This window comes from Aquarana catesbeiana, linkage group LG13, assembly GCF_042186555.1.
Source record: "Aquarana catesbeiana isolate 2022-GZ linkage group LG13, ASM4218655v1, whole genome shotgun sequence".
Lineage (NCBI taxonomy): Eukaryota > Metazoa > Chordata > Amphibia > Anura > Ranidae > Aquarana > Aquarana catesbeiana.
In genome coordinates this window covers 95,761,310-95,773,521 of record NC_133336.1, presented here as the reverse complement: position 1 = coordinate 95,773,521, position 12,212 = coordinate 95,761,310, and the positions used below count along the sequence as shown (strand labels likewise).

Sequence of the window (12,212 nt, the reverse complement as noted above, 5' to 3'; positions counted from 1 at the left end):
AAACTAATTTTTATAATTTTTTTTTTTTTTTGTTTTTTTTTGTTTTTTTGTTTTTTTGTACACAACCACTTTTCCCTATTGTTGGGTTAGGTGGTTCTTTACACATTGATTTTGGGTCACCTATTTTATAGAAGTCCCGGATGGACCTCTCATTTACACGTTTTATTTGTGTGTAATACACATTTGTGACGTACTAAACTTTCATGTTTTCTTGGTTCTTTTGCACATTACTACTTTTCCCTATTGTTGGGTTAGGTGGTTCCTTGTATATTGGTTTATATATATATTTTTGAATATATGCACATGTATTGTTTTGTCACTTCAGGGGCTACAATAGTTTATATATGCTTCACTTATATATATTATTTGTATATCTTGCGGTTCTCATTATTTGTTTTGTTTTTGGTGAAGACAATAACAGTCCTATAGGACCTATTTTCATCAATATTCTTTGTTGTGCACACTGCCCTCCAGATACCATTCTGTTTGGCTCTGCCCAATAAAGGACATCTTTTTTAGCGCCACACTTATTTTTATATATTTTTTTACAATTTTGTCTGATTGTTGTGTTCGGCTGCTTTGCCTCTTGGTTGGCGCATTATCATTTTTGATTTTGGTATACTGTATGTGTGTGTGTGTATACTGTGTGGCCCCATAATCTATTGCCTGGGGGCCCCATAATCTCCTATTGCCTGGGGGCCCCATAATCTATTGCCTGGGGGCCCCATAGTCTCCTATTTCCCGGGGGCCCCATAATCTTCTCCTATTGCCCGGGGGCCCCATAATCTCCTATTGCCCGGGGGCCCCATGAGTTGTCAGTCTGCCCCTGCACAGTGACATGAATAACATACACCATTTTTATTTTGCCTACAGTTACAATTTAAATATATAATTTGGATCCCCCCCTTCTTTTAGCAAAGTACTTTGGAATTCTCTACTAAAGGCCAGCAGTAAAAGGGAATCTAAAGCCGGCCATACGTGGATAGAAATTCGTCCGGTTCAGCAGGGAACAGCTGAGATTCAATCCATCTATGGGCAGGCTGATTATACCCAAGTCGATCCATCACTCGGTGTGGGTACAACTAGGCTGCTGGATTTTTTACATGCAATTACTGCCAGCGGCTATAGCCACTAGCAGTAATCATTGTGTTCTGTCTCCTCATGCCCCCCTCCTAGCAGAACACAATAGCGCTTTGGGAGGCATTCTCCCATTCCCTGATAGTGTTGATGGGGGAATCAAGCGATTTTATTTACTTCCATGGTAGAATTAAAGAAAATCAAATAATCTATGGGCTCTGTGTGGAAAAGATGTTTTCCTTACAGTGGAGCTAAGTGACAAAATTTGAATCACCCAATCTGATTTTATCTTTGAGAATACTCTTATTGCTTGGTTGGGCAAACGTCCTGACTTTTGCTCAAGCATCCTAAGCCTCAGTGTTTGCAATGGCTTCTGTACACAGACATTAGTTTTTCTCTTCTGACCTCTGTTTGTCAAGCTGTTTAGAAGGATTTAGAAAGCAATGTTTTAATATTGGAGCAGTGGTTTATTGCTGTGTTTTACCTTGTTTTGTGTGTGGCTAAATCCAACATTCATTCTGCTTCTAAAAAACTTTTTTATCTTCATGCAAGTCAATGAAAATGCAAAGAGCATGTCAGAAAGAACCCAGAAACAGGTCAGCAGCATTTTATGGTGAACTTAAAAAAACATTTTTTTTCTTAAACTAGCTGATAGCATGCCATGAATGGCTTATTTCTCATTCTGACTCTTATGTACACAAAGCTTAATCAGCCCAACTGGCATCTCAAGCCATAGTTATTAGAATTTATCAATAAATAAAGCATTCAGGAAAGGTCTAAGAGTGCTGTAATTCTACTAAGAGTTAGAAATAGGAAGAGAGATGGAAGTGACTGACTCTGGAATAATAGCTGGTGCCAGATATAGGGGGTTATTTACGAAAGGCAAATCCACTTTGAACTACAAGTGCAAAGTGGACTTGAAATTGCACTGAAAGTGCACTTGGAAGTGCAGTCACTGTAAATCGGAGGGGTAGATCTGAAATGAGGGGAAGCTCTGCTGATTTTATCATCCAATCAGGTACAAGCTAAAATGCTGTTTTTTATTTTCCTTGCATGCCCCCCTCGGATCTACAGCGACTTTACTTCCAAGTGCACTTTGCACTTGTAGTTTGCACTTGTAGTGCAAAGTGGATTTGCCTTTAGTAAATAAACGCCATAGTGTTTGCAGCATCTCTTCAACTAATGATCTCCAATAAAGCACCTTCCAGATAAAGTAGACTAGGAGGTTTGCAGTACTATAATGTGGCTGATAAATCTAAGTGAACTGCAAGACTCGGGAACTAACCTTGGGACCTTTCACTAACAAGGGGGGAAGGGGCAATGCTGTGGCAACTGCACCAGATTGATGGCCAACTAGTGACTTCTACTGAGCCTCTACTACTGTCACAAAATGTTCCCCTTGCCCCAACTGCCCACAGCCCTCAAGAAAACATACTACACATGTGCAACTGACCACCCACCCCATTGCCAGAAAGCAAGCAAATGGCCAAACATGGGCATTGAAACTCCACGCTAACTATAGGAAGGAGGAGGACAAGGTAGGAAAAAGCAAACATAAAGAGGGCCAGAATATGTAAGCTGGTACACCCACAAATGTCATGCAATAGCAGTAGGTTGGTGCAGGTTCTCATCTTCGCCCTAGGTGCTGGACATCCCTGTTTCGACATTGAACAGCAGGTATACTTTAATAAAAGCCCCTTTATCAGCACTGGCTCACTTTCATTTCACTGCTCCTCTGCTCTGTTCCTTTGGCAGGAGTAAACTAAAAATACTGGTAGTTCCTGGTTTCCCTTTAAGAGTAAAAGCAATAGCACTTTTTAAAATTAATGTTAGTTATATTTAGGGTATTTCACAATCATGGGCGTGCGCACAGGGTGTGCCGGGTGTGCCTGGGAACACCCTAATCACCCCATGTGCATTAGTATTATTTATCCAGGAGCAGCACCAGGTGGGTGGTTGGGGGTACCAGTGGCCAGTGTAAATGCCCCCATTATATTAATGTCTAGGTTTAACTGTAGGAACATGTTACACCTGTATTTAGGGTGTACTGCAATATGCTCTCAATCAACTGTCTCCTACCATCAGAGCCCCCTTCCTGTGACAGCAGGTGGCGTTCATGTGTGTTTGAACTTTGGGGTGCACACCCTAATGCAATAGGCTGCGCACACCTATGTTCACAATAATTTCTAGAGTGGTTAATACAATTATTTTAAATACTCACCAATATGTTTCTAACTGTTTTATTAACAAGATAACGCAATGATGCCATTAATTGTCAATGCAATGCAGAGAATACCTTTAATGTCTTCCTACACTTTCAGATTTTAACTTAGTTGAACAGCTTTAATTATAATTGAAATATAACTGTGCTATGACTAACTGTTTTATTATGTTCCTTAGTAGCAAAGCATAATCCCTTCCAGTTTTAGGGCATGAAATCACTCAGAAGTCATTGTGAATGTCATTTGAAAATATCTCCAAAAAAGTCAGGGGGGTATAAAGACCTTGTAGTATCTTTATATTGCTTTGTCTTTTGACTAGCCTATATCCTATCCTATTCTTTGTATACTATTATATACTGTACCTATTGTAAAAGGCATTCTCTGATTGGACGAGGCAGTTTGCAAAGTCATCAGCCCCTTTTCTGTGCCTCATTCATTGAAACAAATACAAGATGTTCTCTGAATGGCAGAGATGCTTAGCAAGCAACCAATGTAAATTTAAAAATAACATAATTCCTAGAGTTCAGCTTTGAAGGGTTAGTTTACCTTTCCAAAAAAATGTAAAGGTGAACTAACAGTAGACCCCCCCCCCCATATCCACTCTACTTACCTCCGGGTTTGCCGAGATGTCAGCCATTCCAGCAGTCCTGGGATTTGAAATGCCCACTGTTCTCCCATTTCTCCATCAGCCATCTCCATCGATGTGATGGCACTGACCAGTCAGTATCCATCTTGTCCGTTGAAGTCCTGATGGAGAAGAGGGAGAACAGTGGGGATTTTAAATCCCCAGACCAGAGGAGCAGCTGCGGGGGTGCTGATAGCTTGGGCAACCCCGGAAGTAGATCCAGTATCAAAGGGTGGGGAAGGTGTCTGCTGTTAGCTCGCCTTTACATTTTTTCTTTAAAGGTAAATATTTCCATTTTCTTTAAAGGTAGATATTTCCATTAAAATAACTTATGTTCAGTCTTAGCTTTAAAAAAAAAAAAAAAAACACAATAGAAAATAATGTAAAGTAACTCATACAGCCCATAATTACCGGTATTTTCTTGCAACTGTAGTTATTGGTTGGCTTTACATACAATACAGTAGTGTTAACAGAGGGCTAAATTATATTGAACACCAAATTGCAGAACATTTTCCAAGAATGCAAGGCTAGAGGTGTTTATATTCAGTGTGGTGTGTAAATTTATTTTTAAGCATATTTGGCATCTGTGGTGGCTGTGGTGTCAGACCCCAGGTCACTTACCCCAACTAGGGAAAAAAGGCTGGTGAAACTCACACGCGCTGTCACAGATATGCGACAATGGCCTCACCCTGCACAAAGATTATTCAGCTTGCAGTGCCAGCAAACTGCGAGTGATTGTCACTGGGTATGGTTCACTACGCAGTTAACCCTTCATACCCCAAATCAATCACAGCCACCAGATATTTATCATAAATATTAATGTTTACATATTAGCAATAACAATTATGTCTTAAAATAAATGTATGTAACACACATTGTCACCATAGACAGGTATATCCAGAGATTTACCATATAGTAGCACTCTTCAAAGAAACCGGGATTCTATAAGTTCTGCGTTAGTGCATTAGAGACGATATTAACACTTTTCAAAATATTGTTTAATAATAGTAAAGGTAAAATGGTGCAAAAAAAAAATTTACACAATATAAGAGTATTGCAAAGTAAAAGACAGATAATAGTGCAACAGAAAAACAGAAGGTTTTAAAAGTGAAAAATATTTAACAAATTGTGGTTTGGGGAGTTCGACAGAATCCGGTCAATGAACAAGATGGATCCATATCTCTCATAAATCTTGAATGATGTTCCTTGTTCGATGGTAAAGGAGAGTTCTAGACTGTTGATGAGGCCCACTCTTTTTTGGTTCTTGAGGAGCGTGTTGACAGAAATGATCTGACCAATGGGAAGGTCTGAAGTGTGGCTGATGTGATGTCACAGTGTTTATGACCATTCAGCTATCCTACACTTTAGTACCGTTTGGTACTTATATTATTTAATCTTGGAATACCTACAGGTTGTATTCTGGTAACTTGTATATTATTGTACACCCTGAAATTACTGTTTGAATGAATACAAATATGATGGGTATTGGATGGCTGTTTCCCCTAGGAGAGGTAATGTGTTCAGTTTGCCTCCAATACCCTCTAATATAGTGGTGATTGGGCTTAAAAATGCTGCTAATTAATCAATATGGGTAAATACGAGGTATGTCTATTAAATAACGAGACTGTGATCCCACCTGGTAAACAAAGCAGTCAGAACTGGTTATAACTGCATGCGTGGTGACCTTGAACATGTTTGAACCTGCATGACAAGCAGCAACACTCTATGACGTTCAGTTGATTGTGAGTCGCCATTTAGCTTGGTTGTGTTTTCTGTAGTGTGCAGAACAAATGCTAAGTTTAAAAGTTGAACATGTCAATTTGAAATTTTTAGTAAAATTGCACAAAACACCAACAGAATGTTTTCAAATGCTTACTACAGCTTATGGGAATGATGGCCTGTCTCGTGCACGTGTGTTTGAGTGGCACAAAAGATTCAGTGAGGGACGTCAGAATGAATTCCCAAAAGTTAAATCAGGGACACGTTTTGAGTCAGTTGATGCTGTAAAGAAGAAAACAGCGGATGTGTTGAAACAGCTGACAGAAATTGATTTTCTCCATGCCTTCGACCAGTGGAAAACAAGACTGCAGCAATGTATTAGTGCAAATGGGGAATATATTGAAGGGGACAAGCATTAAATTTGTAATACATATAAATAAAGGTGAGTTGGTTAGTGGCTGGGGGTTGGTGGGTGGGTTGATTAGCATTTTCCAGATCTGTTTTATATATACAAATCCTTAGATGTGGTGGATGCATTACATGTAAAAATCATATGTTTTTACAATAAAATTACTCAGAACCCATAAACATTACAGTATCTCGCAAAAGGGAGTACACCCCTCACATTTTTGTAAATATTTTATTATATCTTTTCATGTGACAACACTGAAAAAATTACACTTTGTTACAATGTAAAGTAGTGAGTGTACAGCTTGTATAACAGTGTAAATTTGCTGTCCCCTCAAAATAACTCAACACACAGCCATTAATGTCTAAACTGCTGGCAATAAAAGTGAGTACACCCCTAAGTGAAAATGTCCAAATTGGGCCCAAAGTGTCAATATTTTGTGTGGCCACCATTATTTTCCAGCACTGCCTTTACCCTCTTGGGCATGGAGTTCACCAGAGCTTCACAGGTTGCCACTGGAGTCCTCTTCCACTCTTCCATGATGACATCACGGTGCTGGTGGATGTTAGAGACCTTTCATTCCTCCACCTTCCATTTGAGGATGCCCCACAGATGCTCAATAGGGTTTAGGTCTGGAGACATGCTTGGCCGGTCCATCACCTTTACCCTCAGCTTCTTTGGTCGTCTTGGAGGGGTGTTTGGGGTCATTATCATGTTGGAATACTGCCCTGCGGCCCAGTCTCCAAAGGGAGTGGATCATGCTCTGCTTCAGTATGTTACAGTACATGTTGGCATTCATGGTTCCCTCAATGAACTGTAGCTCCCCAGTGCCGGCAGCACTCATGCAGCTCCAGACCATGACACTCCCACCACCATGCTTGACTGTAGGCAAGACACACTTGTCTTTGTACTTCTCACCTGGTTACCTCCACACACGCTTGACACCATATGAACCAAATAAGTTTATCTTGGTCTCATCAGACCACAGGACATGGTTCCAGTAATCCATGTCCTTAGTCTGCTTGTATTCAGCAAACAGTTTGCAGTCTTTCTTGTGCATCATCTTTAGAAAAGGCTTTCTTTTGGGATGACAGCCATGCAGACCAATTTGATGCAGTGTGCGGCGTATGGTCTGAACACTGACAGGCTGACCCTCCACCCCTTCAACCTCTGTAGCAATGCTGGCAACATTCTTACGTCTATTTTCCAAAGACAACCTCTGGATAAGACGCTGAGCACGTGCACTCAACTTCTTTGGTCGACCATGGCGAGGCCTGTTCTGAGTGGAACCTGTCCTGTTAAACCGCTGTATGGTCTTGGCCACCATGCTGCAGTTCAGTTTCATGGTCTTGGCAATCTTCTTATAGCCTAGGCCATCTTTATGTAGAGCAACAATTCTTGTTGCTCTACAAGAGAATCTTCAGATTCTCAGAGAGTTCTTTGCCATGATGTGCCATGTTGAACTTCCAGTGACCAGTATGAGAGAGCGATAACACCATGTTTAACACACCTGCTCCCCATTCTCACCTGAGACCTTGTAACACTAACGAGTCATTTTGGGAAGTGGAAAATGGCTATTTGGGCCCAATTTGGACATTTTCACTTAGGGGTGTACTCACGTTTGTTGCCAGCAGTTAGGCATTAACCGCTTCCCGACTGGCTTCTGTATATATACGGCAGCAAAATGGCTCTGCTGCGCGGATTGCTGTATATATACTGCGGCTTCTTTAACAGCCATAGTGATCCCCACCGGCCACCCGCGATTGCGGGCACAAGAGCAGGAACGGGGATTTGTGTGTGTAAACATACAAATCCCTTTCCTGTCAGGGGAGGAGAAACAGACTGTGTGTTCCTACTAAGTAGGAACAACGATCTGTCTTCTCTCCCAGTCAGTCCAATCCTCTCACAGTTAAAACACACCTATGGAACACACACTTAATGCCTTGATCGCCCTCTAGTGTTAACCCCTTCCCTGCCAGTGACATTTATACAGTAATCAGTGGCTATTTTTAGCTCTGATCACTGTATAAATGTCAATGGTCCCAAAAAAGTGTCATGTCCGATTTTGTCCGCCGCAATATCGCAGTCCCGATAAACATCGCTGATCGCCTCCATTACTAGTAAAAAATAAATAAATAAATAATAATAAAAATGCCTAAAATCTATCCCCTATACTGTATGCGATATAACTTTTGCACAAACCACTCAATATACACTTATTGTGATTTTTTTTTACCAAAAATATGTAGAAGAATACATATTGGCCTAAGCTGAGGAAAAAATGTGTTTGTTTTTTTTTTTTTGGGATATTTATTAAAGGAAAAAGTAAAAAATATTGTGTTTTTTTTCAAAATTGTTGCTCTTCTTTTGTATAAAGCGCGAAAAATGAAAACCGCAGAGGTTATCAAATACCACCAAAAGGAAGCTCTATTTGTGGGAAAAAAAAGGACGTAAATTTTGTTTAGTTACAGCGTCATACGACCACGCAATTGTCAGTTAAATAGGGCAGTGCAGTATCGGAAAAAATGGCCTGGTCAGGAAGGGGGTAAATTCTTCTGGGGCTGAAGTGGGGCTGCTAAAAGAATTGTAAATAAAAAATACTGTACAAAAATAAAGAACTACTGACCTGACACTATCCACTACACTACTGACACTGTCCATGGTTTAATACAATTTAAAATATTTGTTTACATTTATAAGTGTGTGTGTGTGTGTATATATATATATATATATATATATATATATATATATATATATATATATACACACACACACGCACACACACACACATGCATTTTTGAGCTTTGGGGTGCACACCCTAATAGGGTTAACCACTTCCGGACCGCCGCATGCCGATGTACGTCCCTACTTTGAGGACGGATATCGTTGTTATGGTAGCAGCCATAACCCCGGTATCCCCGTGTTCGGCCGGCGGTCTGGTACAAGATAAAAGTGGTCTCTGCGGCGGATCACTTTTATCGGCGGCGGGAGAGGGCCCCCCCCGCTGCCATCCGGTGCCCTTCGCTGCTTACCGGAGCCGGCGGCGGAGGCGATTGGATCCTTCCTGTGGCTGTGCATGAAGACGAGTGAGGGGAAGATGGCCCCCACCCGTCTCCATGACACTGCAGGGCGGAAGCGATGTCAAAACGTCACTTCCGCCCATAGCATAGGTCCATTTTATTTTTTTCATTTTTTTAAATGACAATTTTTTTTTTTTTTTTTTTTTTGCATTTTAGTGTAAATATGAGATCTGAGGTCTTTTGACCCCAGATCTAATATTTAAGAGGTCCTGTCATGCTTTTTTTTTATTACAAGGGATGTTTATATTCCGTGTAATAGGAATAAAAGTGACACAATTTTTTTTTTAAAACAATGTAAAAATAAAAAATAAAAGGTAAAATAAATAAAAAAAAAATAAAAAATTTAAAACACGCCCCGTCCCGCCGAGCTTGCATGCAAAAGCAAACGCATACGTGAGTAGCGCCCGCATAAGAAAACGTTGTTCAAACCACACATGTGAGGTATCGCCGCGATCGGTAGAGCAAGAGCAATATTTCTAGCTCTAGACCTCCTCTGTAACGCAAAACATGCAACCTGTAGAATTTTTTAAATGTCGCCTATGGAGATTTTTAAGGGTAAAAGTTTGTTGCGATTCCACGAGCGGGCGCAATTTTGAAGCGTGACATGTTGGGTATCAATTTACTTGGTGTAACATTATATTTCACAATATAAAAAATTGGGCTAACTTTACTGCTGTCTTATTTTTTCATTCAAAAAAGTGTATTTTTAAAAAAAAAAGTGCGCTTGTAAGACCGCTGCGCAAATACGGTGTGACAGAAAGTATTGCAACGACCGCCATTTTATTCTCTAGGAATGGTGCACTAATACCACAGTGCTAATAAAGTAAATATAAACCAACAGGAAATTTATAAATCTATATAAAATGAATATACGGTACTATTCACAAGCTGTACCATGTGATGCTGCAGTACCTATTATGTATCATACCCATTGGTTGTGGTTCAGTAAACAGTTAGAAAAAAGGTTAGAAAAAAATTCCACATTAAAAACAAACCTTGCATATTAAATTCAATGAAAAAATGTGCACTACGGTGCTATGTGGACCCTCTAAAATCCAAAATATAATATGGCAAGTATAGGAAAGTTTAAAGATGATTGCAAGAACTCATGAAAGTTATATAAATTGTCCCATCCGATACTGTTGCTCCTAGCAACATAAAACTGAGGACAGGTATATAGGCATGACAAAAAAGAGACTGATCTTCCAGAGTATATCTACCACGCCAGCTGACACAAATCTCTGGTGTTCAGTCAAACAGCTGATTTGACCACTTTTTCTTTGTCTTGCTGTCTACCGCTCCCGGTTCTCGGACGTAAAAGAAAACCAACAATAGTGTGATACTGCTAAGAATAAAGGCAGGATCAACAGACTAAAAGCCGATGCACTCACATACGCCCGGTTAGTAAAAGCAAGTAATGCATATTCGTAACAGTCAGGCTCACTCCTCCTCACAGCCTCTCTGTGTGATCGTACTCTTGTGGCTGACGTCACTGGCTCCTCCTCCCTACACGTTGCGTCACAGGTCACGTGACTTTTTCAAGGGAATAAAACATTTTTGGCATCAGCTTTTAGTCTGTTGATCCTGCCTTTATTCTTAGCAGTATCACACTATTGTTGGTTTTCTTTTATGTCCGAGAATCGGGAGCGGTAGACAGCAAGACAAAGAAAAAGTGGTCAAATCAGCTGTTTGACTGAACACCAGAGATTTATTTCAGCTCGCGTGGTAGATATACTCTGGAAGATCAGTCTCTTTTTTGTCATGCCTATATACCTGTCTTCAGTTTTATGTTGCTAGGAGCAACAGTATCGGATGGGACAATTTATATAACTTTCATGAGTTCTTGCAATCATCTTTAAACTTTCCTATACTTGCCATATCGTAGTGCACATTTTTTCATTGAATTTAATATGCAAGGTTTGTTTTTAATGTGGAATTTTTTTTCTAACCTTTTTTATAGCTGTTTACTGCACCACAACCAATGGGTATGATACATAATAGGTACTGCAGCATCACACGGTACAGCTTGTGAATAGTACCGTATATTAATTTTATATAGATTTATACATTTCCTGTTGATTTATATTTACTTTTTTAGCACTGTGGTATTAACGCACCATTCCTATTTATTTATTCTTGTTATATCCCACTAGTGAGAGATCATTGTTTTTGGTTTGCAGCTTTTATCACATTATTTGTATAATTAATTTTAGTTTCTTATTACACCAGCGCTTGTGTCTTATTATTACTATTTATATTTATTCTCTAGGGTGTTAGAAAAAAAAATTATAATGTTTGGGGGTTCTAAGTAATTTTCTATAAAAAAAAAAAACAGTTTTTAACTTGTAAACACCACATCTAAAAAAGAGGCCCGGTCTTAAAGTGGTTAAGGATGCGGCAGACGGCTTCCCGGCCCGCTCCTTAAAGTGGGGTTCCACCCAAAAAAACAAAAATACCCGAAAAATCCTAAAAAAAAAACCAAAAAAACATTTAGATATATATTTTTTTTTTTACTTACCTCTAAATGCCTGTTGCTAGGTGGTCCCTCATAGTCTGCCTCTTCCTTTGCCTGGGCTGGTGACATCACTTCCCCCTCGGCACAGGAAGGGCTCCGCTCTGCTCCCTCCCTCCTGTCAATCATCTGGGACCCATTACAGGTCCCAGGTGATTGAGCGGCCAATCACGGCGTGCGGCGCCGCTCACGCATGCACAGTGGGTGCCAGGCTGTGAAGCCACAGCCCGGCGCCCACAGTTGAAATGCCGGCGCCGACGAGCGAAGGTGGGGGACGAGCGGGGCTTCAATCCCCCGCATCGCTGGACCCAGGGACAGGTAAGTGTCCAATTAAAAGTCAGCAGCTGCAGTATTTGTAGCTGCTGACTTTTAATTTTTTTTTTTTTTTTTGGACCCCCTGGGTGGAACTCCTCTTTAACAACCAGCTATTCTTTACACAGAATTCAAATCAGTCGATCATTTTTTGACCGATCCAAATTCGAATGACTGACAATTTGAAATTCGTTAGAAAATTTATAAATGAAACAAAATTTTATGAAAATTAAATGAAGCGAAACTAATTCCGAAA

The 12,212-nt window shown here is 40.1% G+C and overlaps 1 protein-coding gene across 3 annotated transcripts in view; it reads left to right on the top strand.

Annotated features, from left to right (window-relative positions):
• CFL2 (cofilin 2) overlaps positions 1-12,212 on the top strand; it is a 114,090-nt gene that overhangs the window by 44,473 nt on the left and 57,405 nt on the right. The window contains exon 1 of one of the 3 annotated variants that reach the window (XM_073609796.1): positions 5,891-6,085. The exons of the other annotated variants lie outside the window; for them this stretch is intronic. The gene's annotated coding sequence lies outside the window, so the exon portion shown is untranslated. Of the gene's footprint in view, positions 1-5,890; positions 6,086-12,212 lie in introns of those variants that run through there. 3 annotated transcript variants of the gene reach the window in all.